Below are 18,614 nucleotides of genomic sequence, written 5' to 3'. Positions count from 1 at the left end.
TCAACTGTTTCCATTTCTTCCTGTCCTCTGCATCTTGGTCCGTCACACCAAGCACCTGCATGTCCTCTCTTACCACATCCATAAACCTTATCTTAGGCTTTCCTCTTTTCCCATTACCTGGCAGCTTCATCCTTAGCATCTTTTTCCCAATATACTTTGCATCCCTCCTCAGCACATGTCCAAACCAACGTAATCTTGCCTCTCTGGCTTTGTCTCCAAACCTTCCAACCTGGGCTGACCCTCTAATATACTTATTCCTAATCCTGTCCATCCTCGTCACACCCAATGCAAATCTTAACATCTTCAACTCTGCCACGTCAAGTTCTGACTCCTGCCGTTTTGTCAATGCCACTGTCCCTAACCCATATAACATAGCTGGTCTCACTACCCTCTTGTAGACCTTCCCTTTCACTCTTACTGGTACTCGTCTGTCACAAATCACTCCTGACACTCTTCTCCACCCACTCCATCCTGCCTATACTCTCTTCTTCACCTCTCTTCTACACTCACCATTACTCTGAACTGTTGATCCCAAGTACTTAAACTCATCCACTTTCGCCACCTCTACTCCCTGCATCCTCACCATTCCTCTATCCTCCCTCTCATTCACACACATATATTCTGCCTTAGTCCTGCTGACCTTCATTCCTCTTCTCTCTAGAGCATATCTCCACCTCTCCAGGGTCTCCTCCACATGTTCCCTACTCTCACCACAGATCACAATGTCATCTACAAATATCATAGTCCACGGGGACTCCTGTCTGATCTCGTCTGTCAACCTGTCCATCACCACTGCAAATAAGAAAGGGCTCAGAGCTGATCCTTGATGCAATCCCACCTCCATCTTAAACGCATCCGTCACGTCCACCGCAGACCTCACCGCTGTCACACTACCCTCGAACATATCCTGTACCACTCTTACATACTTCTCTGACACTCCCGACTTCCTCATACAATACCATAACTCCTCTCTAGGCACTCTGTCATATGCTTTCTCTAAATCCACAAAGACACAATGCAACTCCTTTCTCGGTACTTCTCCATCAACACTCTCAGAGCTAAGGGACCATGTCAAATACTATGATCGACATATCAGCCCCCACCCTCATCAAACCTACTTTTCAGGCTTTTAACAAGTTTATAAACAAATGGGGGCACTTGTCCAAGACAGAAAAGTATATTATCATCTACTTTAAGCATCACCCAGTTTTTTTAACAATCTGTTTTACCTGTGCTTAATTACTACCAAATTGTAAAACTATTCTTCTTTCAAAATGGCTATTTCTTGAGCTTCCTAAAGTGACATATTGTGTACCATTCGTTCCAACTCATAGTAAAGGTTTGAACTTATTCTCACGACCTCAATGGCTAACCTTTTTCAGCTAGAGGATGCCCCATAGCTTTAATAACATATTCAGACAATCCTGCTCCTGGACAAACACAGGATGCTGTGATACCATTCTAGAAAGCCTTACCAACTGCCTGTTTACTAAATATAGTTTTTTTTATACACAAGGATAGCAACTAGTGGAATGCAAGAAGGAATTAGAATAAGTGAGCTTTCTATAAAAGCTGGAGTCAAAGCTACTGTGTTTTATAAATTGTGACATCCAAAATATTCACCTCATTACTTATGTGTATATGTGAAAACGTTTTAAAAAAATCCAAAAAACTACTGCTATAAGTCACAAATTCATCTTACAGGATCATTCTGATTCCAGAATATACATATATCACCCAGGTACCTAGTATAACTAGTCTAGCAAGAAATGTATCTCAAGGAAAAGGTAAAATCCTGCTCCCATTTCCACATAACAATGTTGACATAGATGGGGGTGCAAGCTGCCCCCCATTGCTACCCCTCTATTCTGGTGATGGAAACTTTTTTTATTACAATCTCCATGACAGCTACCAATAATTCAATCTCTCTTGCATCCAAAAATTCCCTAAAAACAAAGGCCTCTTTAAAAACATACAGCCCATCATGTGGCACACATGTGAACAAATCAGTAAGAGCAACAGTTAAAAAGCTTACCTGTTCTGTTCAAAGGCTATTATTAATAACAGATAAACAATGCAATGAATTATTAAGTATACAAGGGTAAGCACTATTAAGTGTTTAAGCGTCCTATCAATACAGATAGCCAAGGAATATGTTTTGGACTTGTGAGCTGCTACAATGGGTTTAAGTGGGGGTTCAGTACATTTGTAAGTACTTTGGGAATCCTGTACATAGTTGGGTTCAAGGGATCCTTGACCTGTAAAAAATTATAGGTATTGGGGTCTACTGTCCTTTGCATCAAAGAATCATGTAAAAAAATAAGCCATTTTGTTATACGTCAACTATATGATGATATGGGATACCTGCTAGCAGTTATCATCAAATCACCATTTCATACATCTTTAATGACTCATCAAAGGAGTTCATAAGAACCATACCATGCCCCTCCCACACACAAACACACACTTTATCAGGTTTCATAACCCAGATGGAGGGATATTTGGTAAGGGAGACTAACAAATTATTTTGTTCAAAGGTTAAGTTTGATGAAAGCTGTTTATGTCTCGTGTCATACAACAAATACGATTCCCTTTGACAAATCTTTTTAAAAGGTTTGTAACATCTGTATTAGGGGTAAATTAGAAGTACTTTTATATATATATATATATATATATATATATATATATATATATATACACAGATATGTTGTGAAACAAAACTGATTTTAACTTTACTTTGTTGTGATTCATGTAGGCTAAATTCAACTTCCTAACAACCTGAATTCCACTAAGGTGTCCACCATGCTACTCATCTCCCACAGGACATATGTAAAATTTTTTTTGAGTAAATCAAAGTGATTGGCTGTAATCTCAAGATGACTATAATTAAATATATTATAGCAATTTATTTTACAAATTATGCCATCATGTAATGTAATGAGTCCTGGGGAAGTACTTAATATTTCATCCCCCCCCCATTACCCTTGATCTACCTCCCACCTCTTCCGCAACCTAACAGTTCCCCTAATCTAGGGGGATAACTGTCATTCGGGGGATACCAGTCTGCTCCTGTTGTGAACATCTTCTTGGATCTTCTCACTGGAGGAAATTATAAAGGGTCATCCAATGAGAACCCGATCTCATCATCCCTTGGCTCAACCAGCTGCGCTTGTTCATATACATAAATTGTCTAGCAGGGCCTCCATGTCTAGCAGGGCCTCCAAGCTTTGGGTCTGAAGGGCATTGCTATCATTGGCAATAATTGTATTCTTTTGGTTACCTTTGTTGATGGGATAAGCCAAGCTGTTATCATATTCATAGACATCCCCAACAAAGTTTCTCTTTTTTTATTTGAGATTATCTTCATTTATCAACTTTCAACAAAATATCTACATAATTATTATGAACAGAGTCAAATAAAACATTTATCTTACCATCCAAGTCTGTAATTCAGTTTTTAACTTTTCCATCTGCTTCAGATTATCAATAAGCAATAATAATCCACATCAACTCACAACCATGCCTGTCATACACCAATTCATTATTCAGCTCAGAGTTATGTTGTGTGCCTTTGGCATAACCTACTGCAGCAGTGAGAATGGTGAATGTAGTACACTTGTGCAAGTCACCCTTGTCCATAAGTAGATGTTCAAATTCCTCAAAGTTGCAGTAGCCATGGGTTGTTTCTTGTCAAGGATATAGCACCTGGCCAGCTTCCCAAAAGCTCTAACCCCCTCCCACACAATTACTCTATCTGCCTTAAGGCTAGCCTCTTTTAGAGGGAAGTATAAAAGCAGTCAAACTGACAAACTTTTAAAGACTTTCCTGCTCCAAAAGAGAAAAAAGGGAGCCAATCCTGAAATAGCCATAATTACTGTAACCAACAGAAGGCTAACCACAGCAATAATGATTTCAACAATAAAAGTTGTTACCCACAGCAACTATGAACAACAAGGAGGGTGGTGGGTGGGTGTGGCTACTGCAGCAGTGAAGAATTTGACCATATACTGTTATGGGTAAATGCAACTTACAAACCTGGACTATATTAATCATTCTCACTGCTGCAGTAGCCTATGGGTAGATTACCAAAGCTTACCCAACCTATGAGGAGGAAGGATAAGGGTCTAGGAACCTCCTGGAGAATGGTCCTTGAAAAGTTTACTCTGGATCTACAGAAGGAATCCAGTTTGTAGTGATTTGTAAATGTATGGCTGGACAGCCAACTAGCTGCCTCTGGGATGCTTCTAACTTTCCTTTGAGGAAACTAAGGCCCTGGTAGAATTTGCCCTAAGCCTGCATGGAATGTTTTTGCCACGATGGAAGTAACAAAACACAATACCAGAGGACAACCATCTAGGAGGTACTTTGCTTAGACATGTGTTGACTTTTCTTTCTCCGTGTATACAAAATAAATAGCTTGTCTGCTTTCCTAGAGGACTTTGTTCCGTCAAGGTAATACCAGGGTTGCCTATGTCAATCCAAGGTACAAGGAATTTGTTCTCCATAGTTTTCTGGCTCTTGACCAAAAACTGAGAGATTGAGGGCTTAATTCTAAAGCCAACTCTGAGGCAACCTTAGGCATGAGTGTGGGGCTAGAAAGCAGAGTGACCCTATCTCTATGGAAAATCAGATACTCGCCTTGCAGGTGTCACAGCAAGAAGTAAAGGCAGATTCAAAAGGTGACAAAGGTTATTTTTCCAGTACAAAATTGAGATTCTAGGGAGGTATTTGTTTTTGAGGGGAATTTCATATACAATACTCCTTTCATAAGCTGTTTGACCACAAACAGAGAAGAAAGAGGGGGAATCCATGAGCACACAAGCTGAAATGGCCTCTAGATGCACTTTAAAAGAAGCATATGAAAGACCAGATAACAGTAACTCACACAAAAGTACAGTTGTGTACACTTACCATAAATGTAGATGTTAGAGTGTATTCACTGTTGCAGTCATTACATTTGGGTAATCTGCTGGCATGTTGCCCTCAGTCGACTTGAATAACAAAGTCTTGGGTCCTGCGTCGGTTGCTGTCTCCTCGTCCATGACGTCAGGTCGTCAGGGGTATAAAAGTTGCAGCCGATGCCATTTTAATCAGTTTTTCTTGCCCCAGGTGTCAGGTGCCCCCAAATGGGGAACAAAATAAAAAAAAAAATATATATATATATATATATATGTGTATGTATACATGTACTTTAGAACACAAACATTTTACCTTCACCTAAAAGCAAATACACCACAAAGGCTTTTGAACATAGTGAAGGAAAAAATAGGTATAATAATAGAGAAAAAAGGGGGCTGGCGGGTGGGTAACCCGGACTGCAACAGTGAATACACTCAAACATCTACATTTATGGTAAGTGCACACAACTGTACTATGTTCTTAGTGTTTCACTGTTGCAGTCATTACATTTGGGTAGAATCCCAAAGCTATGGATGGGAGGATGGAACTAAACAGCATTGGGAGCAGCTATAAGGCCCTGCAGGACTGCAGTGGCAAAGCCTGGCCTGGATTTAGAAAAGAGAGGTAAATGGTAATGCTTTGTGAATGTATGAACTTGGCTCCAAGTAGCAGCTTCTAGAATGTCTCTGGTAGGAACCCCTCTGAGAAAGACTGCAGAAGTAGAAGCAGCCCTGGTGGAATGGGATCTGATCCCCTTAGGCACAGGTTTACCATGGTGCAAGTAGCAGAAACAAATACAATGGCCTATCCATTTTGAAATAGTCTGCTTTGATATCACCTTCCCCTCTGTTCCTGCAGAAAATGCCACCAGTAGTTGCTCAGACTTTTAGAGATTTTGTCCTGTTTAAGTAGAATCTTAGTTGTCTGTGTACATTCAATGAATGCAGAATCCACTCCCCCTTGTTCTGCGGATTTGGGAAAAAATGTTGGCAGGTGAATGGTCTGGTTAAGAGCCACACTGGATACCACCTTAGGCATAAAAGAAGGATTGGTCCTGAGGGCCACCCTGTCCGGGTAAAAGATAATGAAAGGCTCCACTGCCATGAGAGCCTGTAGTTCTGAAACCCTTCTAGCTGAAGTGACTGCCAAACGAAAGGCTGTCTTCCAAGAAAGAAATTTTATAACCGTAGTAGCAGCTGGTTCAAAAGGAGGTAGGGTGAGTTTTTCCAGCACAAAGTTGAGGTCCCATGCAGGAGTCGGTACTCTGCTGGGAGGCCTTACATTTTTGGCCCCTCTGAGGTACTGCTTTAGCAGGGAATGAGAGAAGAGAGGAGGTTCTGTGTTGTAATGAAGCAAGATGGCAGAGGCATGGATTTTTATTGAAGAAAAAGATAGGCCCTTGTGAAGCATCTCAGTTAAGTATTGCAAAATCTGAAGAAAATCAGGCTTTGCTGTGTCTAATCCTTGTGCTTTGTTCCAAGCACAGAATCTCTTCCATTTATCAGCATAAGATTTTCTAGTACTAGGCCTTCTAGCCTCCACAATGACATCCATCACAGGTTTACTGAGAAATGTGATTGGTGAATTTAGTTGATTAGCCATGCTGCAAGATTCAAAGTTTAGAGCCGAGTATGCAGAATTTGCTAGTTCTGCTAAGACAATAGATGAGGTTGTTTGAGGCAAGTACCACGGTGTAAGGTGTGATATATTCCTTAGAAGCGGGTACCAGTGTTGGCGAGGCAAGTCTGGAGCAATCAGAATCATTTTTGTTTTTTCCTGTCTGACTTTTAGTAAGACCTTGGAGAGTAGAGGCAGAGGTGGAAAGGCATAGACTGATTGGTTTTTCCAGCTGAAGGATAGAGCATCCACTTTCCATGCTTTTTTGTGAAGAGTTCTTGTGCAGAATTTGTCCAACTGATAGATCTTTTTGCCTCTCCCAAAACTATGCCTGGGCTCCCCCATTTTCGTGCCAACATGCTGAAGATATGAGGATCCAGTTTCCATTTGTGTGGGTCCATAAGATTTCTGCTTAGGTTGTCTGCCAGAGTATTTTGCTTTCCTGGCAGGAATTGAGCTTGAAGATGTATTTGATAAGTCAAGGCTGTGTTCCACAAGGCCATGGCTAGTCTGAAAATGGGGTAGGAGTGAGTATCCCCTTGTTTGTTTATGTACCACATAACTGTGGTGTTGTCCTTCTTTATCAGTAGGTTGTCCTGGATGAAGGAAGTCCTTGAAGGCTGTTAGAGCATTCTGTACAGCTAGCATTTCTTTCTGTTGATAAACAGATGCATTTGATTTGGGCTCCATTTGCCCTGAATGCATCTCCCTGCCAGATGGGCCCCCCAAGCATAGTCTGATGCGTCTGTAGTTAGGGTTTGGGTGGCAGTGGTTAGAATGAATGACAGTCCCTTGTTTTGGTGACATCGCTCTGCCCACCAAAGGAACTCCTGTTGCAGGCAGGGAATGAGAGGAATCATTGTTTCAGGGCTGTGACAATGTTGACTCCATAAGCTTTTTAGGTACCACTGAAGTTTCCTCATATGCAGTCTTGCATATGAAATTAGGAGAATGCAGGATGCCATGAACCCCAAAGCCTGCAGAATTTGTCTTGCAGATAGCTGGATTTTTGTTGCCACTTGTTTGAAGTATGTTGTCAATTGAATTTGTTTGTCTGGCGTAAGATAAGCCATCTGGGCAGTTGCATTCAAGCTTGCACCCAGGAATGTAATTATTTGAAAGGGTACCAGGTGAGATTTATTTTCGTTTATGGTGTACCCTAGGCATGCTAGAAGCCTTTTTACAAACGCCAAATGCTGAAGAAGAGAGTGCCCTTGTCCTCTGCCTGAATGAGACAATTGTCCAGATATGGATAAATTTGAATGTTTCTTTGTCTGCATAATGCAATTACTGGTGCCAGGCACTTTGTGAAGACCCTGGGCGGAGTAGATAAGCCAAAGGGCAGTGCAGATAACTGGTAATGCAAATAGCCTGCTTTGAGGTATCTTCTGCAAGATTCCCTGATTGTATATGCAGGTATGCCTCTTAAGTCTAGAGTTACCAACCACGCATTCTGGCCTAGCATAGGCAGTAGCTGTTGTAAAGTCAGCATTTTGAATTTTGGAATGTACAAAAAGGTATTTAGAATGGATAAGTCCAGAATTGCACGCCATGATTTGTCTTTTCTGGGAACCAGGAAAAGTCTTGAATAAAACCCTTGTCCTTTTTCTTCTGGAACTGGTTGAATAGCCCCCATATCCATGAGGGACATGACTTGTTTCTGGGCCTCTGCCCACTGATTTGGTGGCAGAACTGGCCATCTGTTTGGAATTGGTAACGTATGGAAATGAAATCTGTACCCCTGGGATACTATATTTAAGACCCACTTGTCCTAGGTAATTAGTTGCCAATTTTGAGCATGAAGTGCTAGTTTCCCCCCAAAGGGCTGCCAAAAGATAAGAGCTTGGAGATGGCAGAGGAAAGTCATTGAGACTATTTACTGTAAGGTGGTGCTTTGCCACCTCCTGATTTGGAGGTGGAGGCACCCCATTGCTTTGACCTGTAAGATCCTTGTGACTGAAACCTGGAGCCTTTGGAGCATCTGGGTTTGCCCTGAGAGGCTCTGTTGGACACTGGAAAGGACCAATTCTTAGTAGGCCAGTGCCTACTGAACCTGGGTGGCTGCACTTGCAAGAAATCTTTTACAGTTTGCATAGATTTAGCCTTATTACCAAACAGACTGTCCTGCTGTAAAGGAGCATCCAACAATTTAGTTTTAACATGATCAGGCAGATTTTGCTCCCTGAGCCAAGCATGCCTTCTTATCACAGATCCAGTTACGGCGACCCTACAAGAGGCCTTCAAGGAATCAAAACCACATTGCAAAGTATTCTTTTCAACCTGTTCTGCTGAATGCAATAAATCCTGTAACTCTATTTTCCACACAATCAGAAATCAACATAATTTTCTGTTTAAGTAGGCCCATAACATGCTGTTGATATTTAAGCATATGAAACTGGCAGTTTAAAGCCCTGACTGCCAAGGTTGCAGGATGTATAGACCTTCTTACCCCATCTATCCAGCAGCCTGGAGTCTCTAGGGTAGGATTTTTGGCTGTAGAAGCCTTAACACCCTTGGGGCTCTGAGAAATAGTTTCAGGGTCAGCCGCAGGATTTTTGAAAATAAATTTGTGAGAGTCAAGAACCCTGTAATATCTGTATGGCTTACTAGGAGCCGGAGGCAGGGAATCAGGAGCCATGCTTGATTCTGAGAAGATATCATCCACAATGTCTAACACAGGAGGTACAGCCAGAGGCCTATGGTGAGGACGAAGAAGAAAATCCCTAAGCCTCTTTTTGGATTCTGAGAAGTCCTGACCCTCCCAATGAAAATGTTCCCTTAAAGTATGCAAAGTCTCTCCAAAGGAATCCTCAGGAGGAGAAGCAGAAGGGATGGATTCCTCTGCATCAGATTCCTCATATGGTGGGATAGAACATTCCTGATCAGAAAAGGAATCAGAAGAAATGGAAACCTGATCTGAACATTCATAATCAGTGCCTTGCCTAGGCCTCTTAGCAGGGGGGTGTTGGGAACCCCTGATCAAGGTAATTAAATCCTCAGCTATTTTGATAATTTGTTTTATTAGGCATAGGGGCCTGAGCACATGGCTCATGCGTCAGTTTTTTAGACATAGAAGTAGGTTTTGGCCTTGTTTTTGATGATGGCCTCTGTTTAATATACAAATGTTGAGGCCTGAAAACACCCTCAAATGCCGGTGCCTGCTCAGCGGCTCCGGGCCCATCCAAGGGAGAGACATCCACAGGTTCAATACTTGCAGAATCTCGTGACATACCGGACTCTGGATGGGTCTCGGTAGAGCCCTGTGACTCAAAAGTAGCAGGCATCAGGGGCTGCGAAAGCACCTCACTGAGTACCGGCGAACCGCCGACTGGCTTAAGAGAAGCTTAGTCGTCGGTTTTGGACCTCGACGGTCTGTCTCTGTCTTTTTCCTTGCGTTTTTTGTGAATTCCAGTAGTTGGATTGCTAACGGATGACATTTCAGGATAGTTAAATCTTGAACCAAAGTATTTAGAAGCAAAAATATACCGACGCTTAATAGTGCATTGGTTAAATTTAGCACAAAACCGACAGCAAGGCACGTTGTGATCAGGGCCTAGGCAAGGAATACAGTACAAATGAAAATCCTTATGGAGGTATTTGCTTCCCACAAGTAATACAATTATTAACTTTTACTGACATCGGTAAGGAGCAAGAAAAAGTTTCCCCAACGGGGTACTTAGCTTTAGTTTGAAGACTTCGGTTCTGAAAATCGAAAATGAAAATTTCAGGAGTCGGACGAATGGCACTTGCAAACTGCTTCGGCTTCAGGCACCGCGTGGCAAGAAAGACGGATTAAAATGGCGTCGGCTGCATGTTTTATACCCCTGACGACCTGACGTCATGGAAGAGGAGACAGCAACCGACGCAGGACCCAAGACTTTGTTATTTAGGCTGACTGACAGCAACCTGCCAGCAGATTACCCAAATGTAATGACTGCAACAGTGAAACACGAAGAACATCACATAAGCACCAGGGAAGCACATTTTGTTTCATTTTCCTACAAAGTCTTTTCACACTTGAAAGAAAGATTCAATGTGTCTGGAAAAAATGACAGAACCCTATGCAGCTACTCAATGACAAATACTTAATTCACAAAACATAAGAGATTAAATACCTTAATCATCTGATGCAGAAAACTGTCATTCTATAGTTCATTCCAAATACATCCTAGAGACTCTTAGAGCAAAAGCAGCCCATTTAAACCAACAAATCTGCCCTCTTGGATTAGCACAGGCAATTCAGTAATAAGAATAACCTAGCCCTGTTGTGCTAACAGAAGGAGATCAGTGAAAAAACTGAAAAATCCCCATTATTGTACGAGCCGCAGATCAATGACAACAGCAACAAACATCTCTGTCTTGTTAAGACAGGTATGGGGAAGCAGCTAAAGTTAAATGAAAACAGTTCTATATAACTGTGGGTGTCCTTGGGTGATGATACCCTAGCATGGATACATGGAAAGGAGAACAATGACCTAGCAAGTATAAAGGTATACCAGGCTGCTAGCTAGTTAAAGCCATGTGAATTTACCGTGAACCCCAAAATTAATATTAAACTGACACACTCATCACACTAGATGAATGTTTCAAAACATTTTTGTTGAGACCGAAATGGATGAAAATAAAGACACGGCATTATTAACGTGTACTGAAAAGAACTATGCTGAGTGCTAAAGTAGCCCGATTCTCTTGCAAGTTGTTATAAATTTCCCTGAAGTCTACAAATTCTTAGGCATGTGCCTGTAAATTGGGTTAGTAAAGAAACCACACACTGCAGACTACTGGTTGACAAGATCATTCTTATCAAAACTTACATCAACTCAAGGTGTCTGAAAATGTTTGAAATTCTTCTAATTTGTAAAAAAGGAACTTACTAGAAAGTTTATTCGTCAACCTAAAAAGGAGAAACACTGTCATTCTGTTTTCCAGAAGGAAAGTCCAGAACATGATGCACAGTCAATGGATACATTTCAGTTGATGAGCACCTTTATCCTTTTCAAAAGACAAACATTCATTCTTCCTATAGGCCCTTACAAGGTTTTGATTTGGTATTGAAACATATGAACTGTATGAATCATATGAGCTGTATGAAACCACTTATGATAATAAAATGGGGTACAAGGCTGAAATTTCACTGTTTATTCTGCAAAAAAATAATTTGCAGGACCTAACAAAGAGCACACCATGAGAGTCTACTTGGCTGCAACCACTTTTATAAACAATTAAAAAGAATTAGACCAAGGCCAGAAAAAATACAGGCGGCATAGTCATAAATACTGACAGAATATATTGCTGGAAACAGCATATCTAGCCCTCCTTTTGCGAAGCACAGAAAGATGGACGACCATTACCACTGGAAAGCCTCCTTTGAGAATGAAATGGTTTATGCCACTTAAAGCTAAAATGGGACTGTGCTCATTTGTTTTCTTTAGAACTAAAAATAATGTGGAATAGTTCCCTAATCTTTTTTCTTGTGGTATGACTTCTTGGATGATGCTTTACATTAGTATCTCTCCTCTTGTATCGACTTTCTAATAGGGTGGGGGTGGCAAGTAGGAGTAAGGCTATGGGTTATGGATGAGAGGTATGGAGGAGGAATCATTCACCCTCTGGATATCACTATCCTTATCCACTTAACATGACTGATGGCCAGCCATGTATGAAGATGAAGGGACAGACAACTCCTACATACCTCCAGACTGTGACAATCAAACAAGGCTTTAGGAATTCTGCTGTTGAATACCGAAAAGTAGACTGCAGTTGCTGGGCACCCTTCTTCTCTGGGGAGGTAAGACCTATGGGAATTACCACAGCAGTTTTGCTTTCTCTTAAGACTAATGGTTTTGCAGCTGTTCACTACCCATACCAAAACCACAGCTGATGAGACTCAAAAAGGATGATAGAGCTGCTAACTGAGAAAGTAGGTTTAAGAGGTTGATCTACCAGCTGGTTCAGTGAGTGATGCATCTTGTCAAGTAGGTCTTGCTAGAATTCTATTACATGTGAAAAGCAGTTTATGGCCATCAAAGAAAAGGTAGAATTCATAAAATTTCACTTCAAGACGGTCCACAGCCTTGCCTTCACAACAGGGAAGGATTACTAGGATCTGAGGGGGTTGCAGGCTTCTTAAATCTATTGCTTCAACTACAGAATCAGGCTGGAGAGTCTATGTTCAGCAGTTCCAATCTTCAGTGGGCTGAAGCAACCTAGCTGATTTCCTCACAACTGAAACCACAGTATCAAGGGTTTCTGACATGGCCCTGCTGATAACCTTTAACAGTGGCACCATGGTGGAACACCTAAAGGAAGCAGATTTTGTGGACTGAAAGCCCTGTTGTAATTTCCTCTGCAGGGAGGATACTGGGTCATCTTCCCTGTCCTTCATCCTTTCTAGCATTTGCACATCCTCCTCTTGACATCAGACTCACAAGTGGAGTCTATGTGATTTGTCTTGTATGTATGCTTTCTAGAGACCTTTGCAGGTGACAAGTCTATGGATTTAGAAGAAGCATGTTCATGTACCACAGTCAACGTGGAGCGAATCAAAGTGTCTCAAGTCCTTTTACGCTGCTGTACAAGCAGCTGGGCAGCCATAAGCTCTGAAGAACCTGTTCTGCTCTTTTTTTTTTAATATATGGTGCATTAATAATCTAACTGCCCTTATGGGCCATTTTAAGCCTAGCTAATTACCCCATGTCAAAATCAAACCCTGCACCTTGTGTTTCTAAGGTAAGCACCTTAACCATTACGCCAACCTCCCACCCCTGCAGATTTATGTACAACTCGGTGGTTTCAGATATTATACTGGCTTTTTGCAAGGGGTGCCTGCAACACAGGGGCCATTATCAGCATCAACTGCATATTAGGTGTAAAGGGAATGGATGTCAACAAATGGGAAGATGAAGATGCCTTCACAGACATCAACATCTCTGTAGCCATATTTGACATCCAGCTCTGTCCCAATGCTGGCACTATCTCTGTATTTGGTAGTGCTGATGCCAATGACCTCAATAATGATGACTTAGTTATCAGTAGGGGACTACAGCCAGGACTAAACTCTTCAGACATCAACATCATAAGAGTTAATGTCAATAGTCTTAGCACTGGTGCAGAGATCAACAGCACTAACGATGGAAATCTGGATCACCTCCAGGAAGGAGAACATACTGAGAAAAGGCTTCTATTCACCATGAATGCAGATGATGATGGTGTTACATACAATGACCTCTGAACCCAAAATATGGCATCAATAAACTCCTTGCAATCAAATTCAGGCATTGGCAGGGGAGAAAGCCTTGCAAATACCAGTAATGGATTTAATATCCGACAGACTTCTCTTTCAGCAATCAGTGCTGTGTACCATTTTGTTTATTTAGGAGAAGAGTCACTCTCTCTCTCTCTCTCTCTCTCTCTACAAAGTACAGTTTTGTACCTACCATAAATGTAGATGTTTGAGTGTAAACACTGCTGCAGTCATTACACTTGGGTTATCCTGCCGTCAGGCAGTTCCCCAGTCGGCCTGAGTTACAAAGTCTTGGTCCGGCGTCGGTTGCTCTGTCGCCTCCTCCCTGACAGGCGTATATAAGATGCAGCCAATGCCATTTTCTTCAGTTTTTCTTGTCCCAGATGTCAGGTGCCCCCAAATAGGTAGGCAATTCAAATTGCTAATAAAACATACATAAGAAAAGCAAACAACAACTTTCAGTTACCAGCAAATACTCCCCATAGGTAGTAAAGGGTAGGAGGCATAAGTACGTACCAGCAAGTAAGAGGGGAAGGAGGGAGGGTAAGCTGGACTGCAGCAGTGTTTACACTCGAACATCTACATTTATGGTAGGTATAAAACTGTACTATGTTCATCATGTTACACTGCTGCAGTCATTACACTTGGGTGGAATCCCAAAGCTGAGGTAGGGAGGCTGGTTCTATAAGGCCCTGCAGCACAGCAGTGGCAAAGCCAGCTCTGGATTTGGAGTATAAAGGCAAATGGTAATGCTTATTTATAAACCAACAAAGTAGCACTGAGTAAAGAGCCTTCCACCGATATACAAAATCCAATAGTCCAAGAACAGAAGAGGCTCAACACGACCAATTGAAAATAAATAAAAAAACTTTAATACTGCAGCAAGTAAGTGCTTTCACGTTTCAAGAACGCTTCATCAGACTTAAACAACTGCCATAAAATCAAACCATTTAAATACTATTCAAAAACACAATCAACCAATCAGAAATGTGAATCAATTAGTATTGTACTAATTATTCATTAAAAAGCACTTTTAAATGCATCCCTATAAAATTATTACAACACATATAAATATGTCATATAAAATACATTTTAAAATAACTTACATCACACTTATATTTTCTATATTGGATTAAAACAATGTACATATGAACGTGCTGCCAAAAAAGGCTCAAGTGTCACACGTTCATTCAAACCATGCCCTTTGTGTCCTTGTAACCTTAAAATCCATTTATTTTCTTATTCTTCAGTATAATTTCTGATGTTAGCTAGCCAGTTAGATTTCCTTATTAATTCTAACACTGTGAAACTAAATTTGTGTGACGTACCTTGTTGTAGAATATGATTAGCTAGGGCATTAGATTCATTTTCTTTGTGTATTGCATATACCTGCTCTCTAATATGTTCTCTCAGACTTTATTTGTCATGCCCACATAAAAGCATGAACAAGTCCGACACACAGCAATGTACATGATATCCCTAGACTTACAATCAGCATAGAAATTCATGTGATAGGTCTTTCCAGTGTCTGGATGTGTGAAGTTGTTATTACCAGATATAAAAGTACATTCGTTACAACTCCTGCATGGAAAAGTTCCTATTCTCGTAGAATTAATAGGTCTAGAACCCTCACTCTCATGACATAACAACCTTTGAAGTGACTTCATATTTTTATATGCAAAACTGGGTCTATCACCCACTATCCCTGTTATCTTATCATCTATTGTTAAAATATTCCAATTCCTCCTGATTACTTCTTTTATTTTCGTGTCTAAATTACAATAGGGAATGGTCAATCTCTTATAATTTTGCATATATTTATTGTTATTTCTCCAACCTTGGTCTCTTTTCTGTCTGTGCAAATAAGGTTTCCCTCTACTGTCTCTATTTGATTCAACAGATACTAGAGCTTCTTTCACCTCAAGTGTATCATAACCTCTTGTTTTAAAATTTTCCATTAACACTTGTTGTGTCTTATTAAATGTTTCCTCATCCTTAATAAGTCGGGAAACTCTCATACTCTGTCCTGTGACTATATTAGAAAAAACATGCTTGGAGTGCATACTAGTGCGGTGTAAGATATTGTTATTCCAGCATGACTTCCTATACATCTCTGAATGCACATCACCTTCACTTTTCCATATTTGTACATCCAAAAACTCCATGTTAGATTTGAAGCTTTTGCATTCAAAGCTTAAAAATGTTGTTGTTCCATTTATATAATGGACAAACTCATTGAGTTCTCATTCAGTACCTGCCCAAACCAAAAAGACATCATCTACAAAACGTTTATAGTATTTTATATTCCTATAGAAATGTTCATTTTTTAATATGTATGTATTCTCCCAATAAGCCAACACTAAGTTGGCATAGGAATTTGCGCAAGGGGTGCCCATGGCCACCCCTTTCGTTTGTAGATAATAACTTTCCTTGTACACAAACGCATTATTATTTAATATTAAGTCTAGAAGTGCTAAAATCCTAAAGATAAAATTCCTAGGTACATCTTTCTCAATCAAAAACAACCTTAAATACTCCATTCCAATTCCATTAGGAATAGATGTAAATAAGGAGACCACATCTAGGGTTACCAATAACTCTTTTCCCATATAATTTCTCGTCTCTAGGGTAGCTAAATAATCACCATAGCTTTCAAGAAAATCTTTCGTGTCTCTTAATATTGTATTCGTATCATTTACAATAGGTCTCAATTGTTGTTCAACATAAACAGAGGCTGGTTCTAATATCCAACCCCTACCTGAGACTATGGGTCTCATGGGGGAAGGGGGGGGGTTAACCAAAGCTTTGTGTATTTTCGGTAACCCCCTGAATATGGGTATAGTGGGTTGTTCTACTAATAAAAATTTATATAAATCCCCATCAATTGTATGACAAAGCAGCATGTCATATAGTTCAGCATGTACATTCCTTATCAATTCATTTAGAGTCAAAGCATTCAAAGCACCATAAGTTTCAGCATCACTTAACATCAAATTTATACTTTTGTCATATATTAGTGCATCTAGTATAACAATTGTATCCCCTTTATCCACTTGTCTGATGACTATTTCTGAGTTATTCTGTAATTCCTTTATACTCAGAAACTCCTCATAACTTAAGTTATAAAACTGTGGTTTGTTGCCACTTTTATATAACTCAAACAAATTTCTTTCACATGCCTTCTCAAAGGCATCTAAAATAGGATGACTTATGGGCATAAAGGTAGATGGTTTTACAAAAGCATTCCTTTTTCCTTCTGCAGTATTACCAAACATTAAACTAAGACCAATTCGTCTTATAAACATTTTTAAATCAACTACAACGTCTGCCACATCAGCAGTCTTTGATGGAATAAAAGACAGGCCACGATTTAACAATGATCTTTCTTGTTTAGTTAATATATAGTTAGAAATATTTACTATTAAGTCTTCATTGTAGATTTCAGTACCTTTTTCTGAAATTCGTACTTCTCCTCGGTCATCTTCCGCTTCCTTGTCGCACCTTGTGGAGACCAACTCATTTGCGATGGTTTCCGTATAGGTAGCGGAAAAGAAAAAGAACTTTTTCCAGCAGGTAAGTTGACTTCAGAACCAGTCAACTTACTCCTAGCTCCTAAATCCTTAGATACATAGCCACTAATACTTGGCACTTTTGCTGTGGCAGATATTGTAGCGTTCATACGAACTGGAGCGCCATTGCCAGCTTCCACATGTGTGTCAGCATCTTCCTGCACCACTCTACGTTCCGACGTCATGGTCGTGGGTGTGTCTTCAGTTCCCAAACTTATAGAGTTCGTGTTTAAAGCGACAGTAACTATACTGTCGTTCCTCTGGCTAGAAGCGACAGTATCTATATTGTCGTTCCTCTGGTTAAAACAGTCTTGGTAACTTTAGCATAACTGTTGGTACTGTTCTTGTTATCGATTTTCGGCCAAGAAAACACCTGGCCTTTTTGAAAATTGATTAAGTCTCTCTCTAATTTTTTCTTTTTGTCAAGTAACAATTTATTGTCTAATAAAGCATTCCTGGAGGAAACATCAGCAGATAGCCGTTCTTTTTCAGCTATACTCACTAATTTCATTAGTTCATTTTCTATAGACACTACTTCTTGTCTATAGGATGACTCAATTTGTTTGTACTGCTCAGTCAACAATCTAATGTAGGCAAAGCTTGTCTCCAGGTTCAGCTTTTGCTATTTAGTGAGTAAATCAGGGTATACAGTGCCAAAGGTGGGCATTTTAAGTATTCTTAGTCCTCTAGGTATTACCTTGAAGGACAGACACGCTTCCATATGTTGTCGCTGCCATTGGATACCCCTCAGTTTCTGTAAAATATTTTCCAGCTTGCGAGTTTGCTGGATAATCTCAATGCTCTTGCACGTATCGATAACATTGGAATCAGCACATGTTAATTCATTTTCAGTATATTTCAGCAAGGGATTCTCCAACATCTCCATAACTCCTTGAAAGGTACTGACAAAACCACTGGTAATTTTTAAATCAAACTAATTTCTTGTATCTGCCATGTCTCAGAGCCACAAAGACAAACAAGTCAATGTATAAACCAACAAAGTAGCACTGAGTAAAGAGCCTTCCACCGATATACAAAATCCAATAGTCCAATAACAGAAGAGGCTCAACATAACCAATTGAAAATAAATAAAAAAACTTTAATACTGCAGCAAGTAAGCGCTTTCACGTTTCAAGAACGCTTCATCAGACTTAAACAACTGCCATAAAATCAAACCATTTAAATACTATTCAAAAACACAATCAACCAATCAGAAATGTGAATCAATTAGTATTGTACTAATTATTCATTAAAAAGCACTTTTAAATGCATCCCTATAAAATTAT

The 18,614-nt window shown here is 40.2% G+C and overlaps 1 protein-coding gene across 2 annotated transcripts in view; it reads right to left on the bottom strand.

Moving 5' to 3' along the window:
• The window catches only part of QRSL1 (glutaminyl-tRNA amidotransferase subunit QRSL1), a 679,774-nt gene that overhangs the window by 552,450 nt on the left and 108,710 nt on the right, over window positions 1-18,614 (bottom strand). The gene's annotated exons all lie outside the window — the stretch shown is intronic.

This window comes from Protopterus annectens, chromosome 1.part0 (genome assembly GCF_019279795.1).
Source record: "Protopterus annectens isolate FY-2018-M chromosome 1.part0, PAN1.0, whole genome shotgun sequence".
NCBI classification, from domain to species: Eukaryota; Metazoa; Chordata; order Ceratodontiformes; family Protopteridae; genus Protopterus; species Protopterus annectens.
Note: the sequence above shows the minus strand (reverse complement) of the source record. Positions and strands in the feature narration are given on the sequence as shown.